The sequence below is a fragment of the Pseudorca crassidens genome, chromosome 10 (assembly GCF_039906515.1).
Source record: "Pseudorca crassidens isolate mPseCra1 chromosome 10, mPseCra1.hap1, whole genome shotgun sequence".
Classification (NCBI taxonomy): domain Eukaryota; kingdom Metazoa; phylum Chordata; class Mammalia; order Artiodactyla; family Delphinidae; genus Pseudorca; species Pseudorca crassidens.
The window spans coordinates 33,311,826-33,324,304 of NC_090305.1; the positions used below are offsets into that span (position 1 = coordinate 33,311,826).

General features: G+C 48.5%; 1 protein-coding gene across 18 annotated transcripts in view; it reads left to right on the top strand.

The window, feature by feature from the left end:
* TRERF1 (transcriptional regulating factor 1) overlaps positions 1-12,479 on the top strand; it is a 295,497-nt gene that overhangs the window by 88,113 nt on the left and 194,905 nt on the right. For 5 of the 18 annotated variants that reach the window (XM_067752933.1, XM_067752925.1, XM_067752941.1 and 2 more), the window contains exons 1-2: positions 5,643-6,033; positions 6,453-6,538. The exons of 1 other annotated variant lie outside the window; for it this stretch is intronic. The gene's annotated coding sequence lies outside the window, so the exon portion shown is untranslated. Of the gene's footprint in view, positions 1-5,070; positions 5,222-5,466; positions 5,602-5,642; positions 6,034-6,165; positions 6,190-6,373; positions 6,539-12,479 lie in introns of those variants that run through there. 12 more of the 18 variants (XM_067752940.1, XM_067752942.1, XM_067752944.1 and 9 more) reach the window with 8 other exon arrangements.

Sequence of the window (12,479 nt, forward strand, 5' to 3'; positions counted from 1 at the left end):
CTCCCAATTTTAATTTGCCTCTTCCTCCATCACCCAGTCCTGCCATTTTCCTTCCTGTACATTGTCCTCTGAGTGGTGTCCTTAACAATGATATGTCCACCTTGCTCTCTGCAGTGTTCATTTCTGCCCCCTTCCTGATTTACCTGCCAGACATAAGTGTTGCTCTGAATGTCTCACAGTAACAAAATTGCCATTTTTGCATCTCTACTATAAGCCAGTACTGTATTTTTTAAATTCAATAATTTAAAAAATTTCATAGTAAATATTTATCACAAATTAGATCACAGGCAAGTTTTATGTGCATACAAATACATATATCCATGTGTGTCTGTCTAAAAATGTGTATAGACATACATTTATCTATGCACATATGTTTGTTATCACTTAAATGTATAAAATAGTTTGTTTTCATTAATTAACAGTACTGAAAAAGTGTAAACTAAGAAATAAAAAATGAAGACTAATTACAATAAAAACAAACTACTTAAAAAATTTCATAGTTACTGATAACATTTCATAGTAATTGAATAAGCCTTATCATTTTAAATTTCAGTGCTTTAAAATAGAATTACTTTACTTTTAAATTTATTTCAGACTTCTTTGAATCATTTTAAACATTCAGCAGAAGTAGAGTGAACAGTATAACAGATAGCTCCACCAATTATCCATACTTTGCTAATCTTGTTTTATTTATCTTTTGTTTTTTGGGGAGGGGGCTGGATTATTTGAAAATAAATCCTAAACATACTTTCACCCCAGACTCCCCATTATGCATTCTAATAGATAAGAACTCAAGAAGAAATTTAACCGCAATACCATTATCACATGTAACAAAATTAATAATTTCTTTTATTTTTTAATTAAAAAAATTAACTAATTTTATTTTTGGCTGGATTGGGTCTTCGTTGCTGCACACGGGCTTTCTCTAGTTGCGGCAAGCGGGGGCTACTCTTTTGTTGCGGTGCGCAGGCCTCTCATTACGCAACAAGACTTCTCTTGTTGTGGAGCACAGGCTCTAGGTGTGCGGGCTTCAGTAATTGTGCCTCGCGGGCTGCAGAGCACAGGCTCAGTAGTTGTGGCGCACGGGCTTAGTTGCTCCGCAGCATGTGGGATCTTCCCAGACCAGGGTTCTAACCTGTGTCCCCTGCATTGACAGGCGGATTCTTAACCACTGTGCCACCAGGGAAGTCCCATTTCTTAACGTCTGTATCAAGTCCACATTTTATTTCCCTGATTATCTCAAAGTCTTTTAAACAATTGGTTTATTCACATCAGAGCCACACAGGATCTAAACATTGCATTTGGTTTACTACGCCTTTTAAAAACCATTATTTACACACATTTGACTTTCACTTCATTTGACCAATGAAGAATGTATGGTCCCAGTACACAGGTGGGTGAACTAGGGCTCAGAGAGGTTAAGAAACCTCCCCAAGTTCTCGTTGTTGGTAGGGGCCAGACCCAGGACTTGAATAAAGGCCTGCCTAAGTCCAAAGACTCCATTCTACTCCTTCCCCTTCAGGCTACCAGAATTTTCCCTGTGTTGCAGAGAGGCAAGAGGCCTAGTGGTTAAGAGAGAGGGTTTGGGCTCAAGTTGGCCTGGGTGCAAATTGGAGCAAGTTACACAATCTCTCTGATCCTGCACTTCTGTCTGCGTCTATAAAATAAGGTTAATGATGATGGTTTGGGGCTGATTAAATAGGAGAACGCATGTCTAGTACTTAGCACAGTGACTGGCACATAGAAAGCACTCAGTAAACCTTAGCTATTATTCCTAGCATAAAGGAGGAGAAAGAATCACAAAATGGTTGTTTGCTTTTGTCAGTAGCTCAGGAATTGTGGCTCATCATTGTTACTACAACTTGTGTAGGATTGAGGCTGAAGGGGTGGGGAGGCTGGGAGTAGGGTGTTGATTCTGCCTGGATTGGAGAAGGAAGCCCTGGACATAAAAATTTAAGTAGGCATCCAAGGAGTTCTTCCCGAGACCTCAGCTGGAAAACAGTTGAATATGTCTTCTGACCTTCCATAGAGGGAAAACCGGTGGGGAGCAGACATGGTGGGAGGGAGACTTCTCAATGTTTATTTGAATTTGGAACCATGTAAATGCATTAAACCAATTCCAATAAAATGAATTGCATTAAAAAGAAAACCCCTCTTTTACCATGGGGTAAGTGCTGAGAATGGGAAAACTAGGATTTAATGACAATAATAATAGTAATAATAATAATCCCCTTACAATTTTTGCAGCCCTAGGAGGGCTTCGGTCATAAGTCAGGTTTTGCACCAGGATGAGACTATTTCAGCTTGACTCTGATTTCAAAGATCTAAGGTAATATTTTAACTTTAGCTATCCTCCCTCTGACACTCATTCTAAGAGTCCAGAACCAGTGCTCCCAGATTTGGAGTTGTCTTCAAGCATAGGCATTGTCAAGGGCTGAATCTATGGGCTAACTAAGGTCTTTGTATGTACTGTCTGTACATTTATGGGTGCTTTCCCAGTTTATTAGGCCCTAAGTTGTTTCTGATGCTAAGTAAAGACTCTGGGGCTCTGATTTTCTAGAGTCCTTGGGAAGGGAGGGGTCACATAACCCCACTCACAAATAATCAAGAACTTGCCTCTGTTCTAAGGCCTTTACATACACGAACTCATTAGAACCTCACAATAACAGTACACTGCAGGTACCATTATTCTGATTTTACAGGCAAAGAAACTGAACCAAGTGAGGTGAAGTAACTTGCCTAAGGTCAGAGCCTGCACGACTAACCACTAGGCTTACTACCTCTCTGTTGGCAGTGGGCCAAGCATGTAGGGGTCCTTTGAAGGTGATGCAGGCGTCCTTGGCTGTGCAGCAGCAAGGCTTTAGGCCCCAAATCCTTCCTTCTAGTTCAGGACCAAGAAAGACCAGGGTGTCAATTTCCTCATTGACCCTGGTCAAGTCACTTACTCCCTTCAAGCCTCAGGTTTCTTATCTGCCCCAGGGAGGAGTTTTAGATGAAAAGACCTCTCCTTGCATTACGAGTGTGGGTGTGTGCTGGGGGGTGGGAGGTGTAGGGGCTGAGGTTTCTGGGCGGTACTGCGCTGCTTTTCCTAGGTCTCTTGCGGAAGCAGGGTGTTTGGAGGTTTTGTCCTAGTCGACTCCCTCCCAGGAGGTGGGGCCCCCAGTCAGTGATGGCGCGCAAGCTTGGCTATGCCTCCTCCGCTTGGAAAAGGGCCGCCACGGCGGCCAGCTCCGGGCAAAGTCCGGCTGCCCGGAGGTCGAGGGTGGGTCTTTTTTCCCTGAGGGAGTTAAAGCTGAGATTGTATACTTAGGAAGGCTTCTTGGAGGTAGTGAGAGTTGAGTCAAGTCCTGAAGGTCTAGCAGGAGTTAGTAAGAAGAGGTGGAGGAGGAAGGGTTACCCCAGGCCCAGACAACAGAACAAAGCACAACCCGGCTTACAGTATGGGAGGAGGAGCTGTGAGAGTGGAGAGGTCTGTAGGGGCGAAATCGCGCGGGGGCTTCAAAGCTTTATTCTAAGAGCAATTGGGAGGGGTTTGAAGGAGGGTAGTCCGGAGTTTTAGAAAGACTCTTCTAGCCACTTGGGAAGAATGGGTCGGAGAGGGGCAGGAGGCTATCGTAGAAAGCAATCGGGTTGGAAAATGACCGAGGGCTGAGGAAAGTGGCGCTGGGGGGCGGAGCCGAGCATCTGAGTCTTTCTCAAACCCCACGACACTGTGCGCTGTCCCTCGACTTTCTTTGCTTATGTGGAAGGGCCCCATAAAGGGCAGGGCACCGGCCAAAAGCTCAAAGAGCCAAACAGCGCAGAGCCACCCCTTCTTTCGGGGGCTCTCTGGTCCAGGTGCCCCAGAATTCGTAGGGTATTGCGGGAGAACTTAACACTGCTTAAGATGGAGAACCGTTAGCCCTCAAAATACACAAAAACCTCGGCCGCTTTTGGCAGCAGCCTCCTCCGTCCATGACCTCATGCTTTAAGCTCCCATATAGCCTTCCCCCGCCCTGTCCACACCCGGTGCCCGAGTGGGGGTGGGGTGAGGGGACAGTGGCGAAAGTCTGGGTAGAGGGAGCACCTTATTTATACTGCGCGAAGATTTGGGGTAAGGGGCACAACGATTTTCCCATACCGAAAAAAACATGGTTTAACTTTCTCCTGAGCAAAAAACACTCGCTGTCTTGTGGGACCTCCCTAAGATAGATGCCCCGTACCCGGCCCGAGGTAGTCTGTTTAAGCCCAACCATCTTTGGTTTACGTTTCCTTGGACCAGAGAAGCCGCCTGGAAGTGCTGGCGTCCCGGGCTGGACCGAAGGGCGGCCGCGCCTTCGAGGGACCAGGAGGCTGTTGGGCTCTCGCTCCCATGGCGCCGCCGAGGTTTGAACCCTTGGCTTGCCTTTCAGCCCGCGCCCTGCCCCCTGCTCGCAGCTGCTCTCGGTTTAGGTGCAGCGGTTTCCCCCGCAGAGGAGGAGGAGGAGACTGCGCGAGGAGCGACTCCCTGCTCGGGTTTCCGCACCAATGCCGAGCGGCCCCAGGCGGCCCCCGGCGGCCGGCCCTCCTCCCCGGCACCACGTTCCACAGTCATGGCGCACGAGGAGGGGCGGGCGCGCGCCGCGGCGGCACCCGCGCCCCTTCCCCTCCCCTCCGCCGCCCGGTTCCGGCCCCTCTCCTAGGCAACCTCCCTCCCCGGCCTTCAGCGCCGCGGAGATGGAGACCCCTCCCCAGAGGGATGCAGTTCCAGCGCCGTTTGCAGCACCCCCTCCCCGCCCCCATCGGGGCGGAGGGATGGAGCCGCGCGCTTCGCGAACCTCCAAGCCCCTTCCTGGGAGCCTCAGCCTCTCTCCCAGCCCCACAGAAGCCGGGATGCAGCGGGGGTAGGCGCAGACCGTTTCCCCGAAGCCCACCTAGACCTTGGCATCTTTGCAACCCCTTAAAAAATAAACATAAAACCCAAACCCCAGTCGTTAGATTGCAAAGCGCGTTACAATAACCGGGACGGCTACGCAGGAAACAATCCTGCACTGGTCCGGGTCTCAGGCGGCAGCTTCCCGACCACGCCACCTTCTCCCGGGCCTCGATTTTCCGGCCTTGCCAGAGAGTCGGCCACACCCCGGGGCTGACAGGTCCCGCGCGGGGCCGCAACTTGGTCCGCGCCCCCTGCCCCATCCATGTCCAGAGTCTCGCCAGCCTACAAAAGGTGCAACCTCACGTACAGGCAGAGCACACAGATAAGGTCGGCAGCGCACGCCAGGGAGGCTGCGAACAATGCGCCGGGCGGCCCGCGCCGGCCAAAGCGCGGCGCCCCGGGAGACAGGGGGCGCGGGCGGGGGCCGCGGCGGAGGACCCGCCGGCCGCGACGCTGGACACCTTACTTCCTGCTTCCCCGCCCGCGGCCAGACCCAGCTCTGCGGAGGGATATCTCTCCCCTCCTCTGTCCCTCTCTCTCCCTTCCCCCGCCTCCCCTCCTTTTTGCTTCTGCTCCCCCCCCCCCACCCCGCCTTTCTCCTTTTGCAAGAAAATAATTTGACAGTCGATTTGCTGACAGGGGAGGAATTTGCATCCTGGATTAAAAAAAAAAAAAGGCCGAGAGGAGCTTGGGAACGGTTGCTAGGGGTGGGTAATGGGTGAAAAAAGGGGGCGCCGGGAAGCGGATAAGGAGGGTTAAGGGAGGGGGCGAGGGTGGGGAGCAATGCAAAAGGTAAGGCCAGGTTACAGCGGCTCGGCCCCGAGTGGGCTGCGGCCGGGGGAGGGGCGAGAGATACATATGTATTTCTGTCTCCCTAGCACACCCCCTTCCCTCTAAGCGATGGCTGAGAGGCGGTGCATGCAGATGGGGAGTAAGTTTCCTGAAGGGGAGGGTGGATGCACGCGCGCGGCCCCGCGCTGCAAATTTCCACCGGGGAGGGAGAGTGGCTGGATGCAGAGAGTTTGGAGTTGCTTGCGGCGGAGGGCAGGAAGGGGAGCAGGGCCGGGAAAGGGGGCTGGCGGGCGCTATATCTGGGAGTAAGTTTCCAGGATCGGGAGAGCCTGCACGCTTTCTCGCTAGTAAGTTTCTGGCCGGGGAGGGCGCGTGGGGAGGAGGAGAGGGAGGGGGTGCATGTATATAGAAGGGGGGAGGGGGGAGCAGATTTCCTGCGGGGAGGCTGAATGCATATGGAGAGTAGATTTCCTGAAGGGAGGGTGGAGGCGTAGACGGACCGAGTAAGTTTCTTGCTGGGGTGGTGGCGGAGGTGGTGGGTTGGTGCTCTGGAAACCCGGAGCTTCCTATCCTGGGTGGGGGAGCACGCTATTTTGGGGGGAGGGCGTGAAGGGCCAGGTTCCCTGCTGGGGAGAGGGGCTTGCATCTGGGGAGTATGTTTCCTGGCGGAGCGATATTTGTTTACAGGCTGAGGGCAGTACTGTAAGTGAGTAGCGCTTCGAGAAGGCGGCTCTGACAGAAATTAATATTGAAATTACTCCATCAGCTCTGCTCGCCCCCCCATCTCACCCCCCAAGCGAAGACTGGCCTTCTTGTCGGATTGCCCATGCACTTGTTGCAGAAACAGCCAAGGTAGGCAAGAAGCTTATTAAGTTTCATTTTTAAAAAATTAGTTGGGGGATGCTCCGTGAGAAGACGGGGGAGGGGAAGAGAAAAGTAGGGGGACAGATTAGGAGAAGTCTCCCCCCACTTCTTTACTTTCAGTATGTTAGCAGGGCCTTCTCTGCTTCCCTTCTTCCCTCTTCCCTCTCTGCGCTGCAGAGCATCCCAGCAAAGGGGGGAGGGGTGAGGTGGGCGCTATAATTGGCAGACCCGGCTTAAAGGAGGGGGGGGGCTTGCAACTGAAGATTGTGTTGTTATAAAGCCTTCATTATTCCAGCCAAGAAGCCGCAGGACCCTAGGGATGTGCCTTTTGGGGTTTTTGACATGATGCATATGTGTATGTATACGCTCCTGAGGGCCCTTCGGCGGCTGGGTCCTCCCCAGAAGTTAAAGTGGCCACCCAGATGGGAGAAATGTGTAAGGGAGTAAACCTGCCCCTTGACTCCCCAACTTCAGTTCGGAAGACTGTGAAGTTACTGCCGGTGGTCTAAAGAAATAGATGTTAAAAAAACAGCATAAAACCACTCATTCACTGGCAGAGGCCGAGAGCACCTGGCGGGCAGCCTCTGGCCAGCACTGGGCTGGAGCATGTGCGCCTGCCATCCTTAGGTTAAAAGAAAATGACTTCTGGTTCCTCTGTGTGCCTTCGACTGGCCCGTTAGAGCCAGCTTTGTGGAAACTCTTCCCCACACTAGACGCGGCTTTGGCAAGTGAACGTGTTGAAGCGGGTTGCTAACAGCATGGCCCTGGCTGTCTTGTGAAGTGCATGGAAGTGATGTTTAAGAATGACGGATCCAGGGATGGCTGAAGAGTTCTTTTAAAAAAATGCCGGCTGTTTGCACTTTTTTGCAGGCCATGGAGCAGAGCTTTAAGAAAGGAGTTTTAAGTTGTCCCAATTGGTACCAACCTTCTGCATCATGGACTGTCTCAAGAAAGCAGTCTGGTGATGGAAAATGTGGTTTTGGTGCTCTCTGGAAGGATCACAGCCAGGAGTATTCAGCCCTTAACTAGTTAACCAGCCCTCTTTGCTTCTCTGTGCCTCTTTTCCTGGTCCTCAGCCTACTGGTTTCTGCAGATGAGTTGTAGGTCTTAGCTGTCAGGTACCTTCATTAGGCTGGGAGCTTTATTTATTTCCTTCTTTTTCTTTTTTTTTTTCTATAATTGAAGTATAATTGACTTAACAGCATTGTGTTAGTTTCAGTTGCATAACATAGTGATTTGATATTTTTATACATTATGAAATGATCGCCACCATAAGTATGCTAGGAGTTTTAACTTGGCCAGGATAATTTTAGCACCAGGGATTCAAACCCAGACAAGTTTAGTAGAGTCAGGGAGTGAACACTAGGCAGTGTGGTTAACTAAAGTTAGTTAAGCTTTCTGCAGTGCTATAGACAGGCTCAATACTAGCAGGGGAAAAAATGGGTTTTAAAAAAAATGATCTCTTTACATGGACAGTGGTTTTTCTTTTTTTTTTTTTTTTCTTTCCTTTCTGTCATCAGATTTCCAGATTGAGAATTTGATTTTTGGCAGCTTGAGAGTTGAGTTAGTTGGGAATTCAATATTATTGCCACTTATCAAATGTTCCTAACTAGGCATTCGTTAAACAAATTAGCTATTATTTTTCCCCTGCTGAAAATCTGCTTCTGGTTGATATATATGCTGGGAAGGTAAACAGAAACTTTATGTGTGTTTATCCCAAGGTAGAGGAATTATTTACATGTCTACCCTCCAAGCCAAGAGTGGTTATGGTCATTCAGTATTTTTTTTTTTTAATTTATGGGATTTATTTTATTGTCTTTCTTTGGCCATTAATCAAGTCACAGTAGCTTTTTTTCCCTCTTCTGAGAATGTTCTGTGGTAATAAAGGTTTGAAGGCCCATGAATCATAATTCATTCTTTTAAAAATATTGTCAGGATTTGATTTATAGGAATTGATACCAGGAGTGACACACCTCTTTGGGCTCCGCCCTTTTAGGCATGTCCATTTTCGCCAAAGAATTGTTTAAGAAGCCAGCTTAACCTGTCAAAAAAGAGCATTTCCCTTCTGCTTTACGGGCACTGAGAAGATTAATTTTGCAGGTTCCGTAGTAAGCATGGGTCTTTTCACAGCTTGGTAAGCAGGCTTCCACATAGCAGGCATGTGGTAATATCACATAACATTTATGTGAGCTTGCTGTGAAAACACTTGGTCTATGAACTGTGTGGAAAGTACTCAGTTTTGCATCCATTAACCCACTTGGGCCTGTGGTTTTTGTCAAGGTGGGAGCTTTCACTGTAAGAGAGGGGACAGACTGTAGTGTTCTTTGCTGCTTATATAATAAAATGTGTGGTCACAGAAACAAGCTTACTTAAAATTCTTTTTCTCCTGCTCTGATGGGTGGATTGGTCATAATAATTGAAAGCATCAGAGGTTTTTTGGGGGGAAAGTCTGAGGATTCTCCGTAAAGTTGATTAATCAGAACATGTTAAAATTGTGTTCAGCAGTTGGCTCAGTTTACAGGATTTGTAAAATGACAAAGAACTTTTAAAGTGATTTTATTCTCAAGGCAGGAGCACAGCGGCACTGGAAGAAAAAGTGGGGAGGGTATCAGTGTCTAGCCATTTCTGGACTTCAGAGTTTTTATCTTAAAAATGCATGGTTTGATCCGTGAGTTCCATTCATATCTGAAATTCTGTGACTCAGTCTTGTGAAGAAAAGTCTCAAGAGATCTCCACAGTCTGTCTCTTCCTGGGCCAACGGCCAAATTGCCTCATGGACTTGGGTGAGTTGATTAACTTCTCTTTTTGTCTTCTCATGGAGAGAGTGGATTTACACCTTGGATTCCAAAAAGGACTCTTGAGTGGCCTGGTAATCTTGACCGTCAAATGCAAGAAAATGCTTGTGAAAGTCTGCCACCGTCTTGGAAAAAAAAAAGTGCATGGTTGAGTCCCAATTATATATGCTAATAGAGAGTGGGGCATATAATCCCAGGCACCAAAAATAATTTCAGTTCATCTTGGAAGTTTTCCCCTCCAGCCAGCTGGTTCACCTGCCTAATTATGCCTGGTCAAGTCTAAGGTTAATTGAGCTGTTAATCCCAGGCAGCAGGGGGAGGTAGTCTTGGGAGGAGTGGGAGACCAGAAAGCCTAGTGTGGCTTTACCCACTTTCTGTGGAGAATTCACACGTGGGTAATTGGGATATGGTCGTATATTTGTGATAAGGTTCAAAATAATGATATTGTATTACTGTCACTTCTGGGATATCATACGTTTCACCACGGGCACTTTTGGAGGAAAAGCTCTTGGTGTTTTTATTGACTTTGAGCATTGACATGAGAAGTAAGGATCCAGACAAGTGGCTCAGACCCCAGGCAGTAGAGATGGGTGCTGACTGCTCTAAAAGCAGTTGACTTCAGCTGGTTTTATTTCTGACTTCATAAAACTGTGTGATTTAGGGAGGAGAATCAGCTGGAATCTTGTGGATTAATATTTCTGAATTTGCCTGTTGGAGGGGAACCAATGAAATAAAAGGGAAACTAAAACATAGTTGATTTCCTTTGCGGGGAGAGGGACACAGGAGCAGCTGGAGTCCAGATATTGGCATGTTTTTCAGCTAGGATACTGTGGCATCATAAGGAATAACAGAGTCCTGGTAACATGAGTTTGATCCCATGTCTCTCTTCTGGGTTAAAGAAAATACACACCAAAAAGCTTCTGTGGTATTTTCTAAAGATGTTTAAGTTCTCAAGGCAGCTGCTTGTAGGGTCTTCTGGTTAATTGGGGTTTACTGAAGAAACATGATTTTTACTTTTTCCTCACGGAAGACAACAAGCTGGGGATGAGTGGAGTATACTGAGCTATTGGGCTGTTGGTTTAGCAACATTAAAAACCTACTTTTTTGACAGACAGGAAGGGGAAAAAGAACTTGTGTACCTAAATGGTAACCAAGGCCTTGTGGGAGGTTAACAGTTACTTTCGTGCTGTGACTGGATCTGGTTTATTCATGCGTACGTACTGGCAGCTACTTATTGAGCACCTACTATTTGCTAAGCACTGTGTTACCGCTCTGGGTATACACTGATAATTAAAAGACATAATCATCTTCCTCTCCCCATCCCCCACTCCACCGCCTAGCCTATAGTCCAGAGGGGAGGCAGACATGTAAAGAAATATATCTTGCAAAATGTGGTAGATGCTCAGATGAAACCACAGGGAGCAGTAACTTACAGTTACTTAGCTAAAGGAGCCTAGCCTCTCTGAGGATTGGGGGTGAGGGGAAGACAGAGAGCATCAGGCAGAGAGAGGAGGGCCTGTGTGGAAGGACTTTGGCCTTGGGCGGGGGACGACTAAAAAGAGGCACAGGTGGACAAGGGGGCAGGGGGAGAGGGCAGCCTGAGATGATCATGCAGGACTTGGGGCCTTGGAAAGGTTTGGGTTTCATTTGAAGGGTAGTGGGAAGCCATTGGAAGTTTGCAGTGGGAAGTGACACCCCCTAACTCGTGTTTAAAGGGGGTGGCATTGGTGGAGAGGGCAGGTGTGGAATTGGGGAGCGCAATAAAAAGACATTTGGAGCAGGCCAGGTGGGGAGGTGACAGGAGGTGAATGCAGGGGAGCAGGTGGGTGTGAGATGCTTATTAGAGGTAGAATGGGCAGGGCTTGCTGATGGATTTGGTGGAGGTTGGGGAGGAGGAATCTAATAACTGAGGTTTCTGACTGAGCAGTTGGGTAGATATGGGTGGTGCTCTTTGCTGAGATGGGGGCGAGGAAGAGTCTCGGGGAGCAGAATCAAGCGATTTCAGTTTGGACACCGCTAAGTTTGAGATGCCTGTTAGACTCAAGGTGGAGATGTTAAGCTTGCAGTCTGATATAATGTCCAGTGCCAGAGGTATGGCCAGGCAGGAGATAAAAATGTGGGAACCATCAACTAAGGGCTGGTATTTAAATCCAGGAGACTGGATGAGGTGCTCTACGGAGTCTGTTGAGAGAAGAAAAGGCTGTGTGTGTGTGTGTGTGTGTGTGTGTGTGTGTGTGTGTGTGTGTTGGGTCGGAGTGAGTGTTAAACGTTTCATGAGTTTAAGGTCAGAAAAGTCACCACTGGATTTGGCAAAATGGAGGCCATTATCAACTTTGCAAAGAACAGTTTGAATGGAGCAATGGATTGGGTGAGAGCAGGATCGGAAGGGTTGGGAGGGGAATAGGAAGTGAAGAACTGGGAGTAGCATGTGGAGACAACTTTGGGGCAAAATTTGACTGTGAAAGGGGGGCAGAGAAATGGAGGGGGAGCTGGAAGCACATGTGTGTAGAGGGAAGGGTTTTGGGGGCGGTGCTGCTGGTCTGTGTGTGTGATGATGGGAAAGACTAGTGAAGAGGGAGGGATTGTTCAAGAGCAATGGGTTGGGTCAGCTGAGCAAAAGCCATTGAGAAAGTCTGTGGGGAAGATCTGGCCTTGGCCGGGGGGGAGGAACACTTCCTTCATGATGACTGGAGGGAAGATCCAGGAAGAGTGAAGGTGCAGGTGAGGGAAGGGTGGGGAGCGGTGCTGGGGCACAGGTGCTCTGTCTCTCCAGGCTGAGGCTGCGCTAGCCTTGGGCAGGGGTTTGGGCTCGGGCTTTGACACCAGCCAGAGATGACAAGGGTTAAGACTGCATCAGAAAATTGTACTGCATTTTTCTGAACATTTGACTGCATTACTGAGCAGTACAAAGGAAAGACCGGATTCTTTCGCTTGGGGAAGAGAGTCTTCAGTTAAAGTAATTTGGGCCTTACATTAGATTTATTTGAAAACTATGATTGGCAGAAGACATCTGTGATTTGCAACCCTGTTGGTGGGCACTGTGTTGTACGTTTTGAGCAAGGAAAAAACAAGGCGAAAGGGCTGCTTCTACTTCAGGCGGCCTTTCACAAAAATAGGCCATAGAGTGCCCTGCT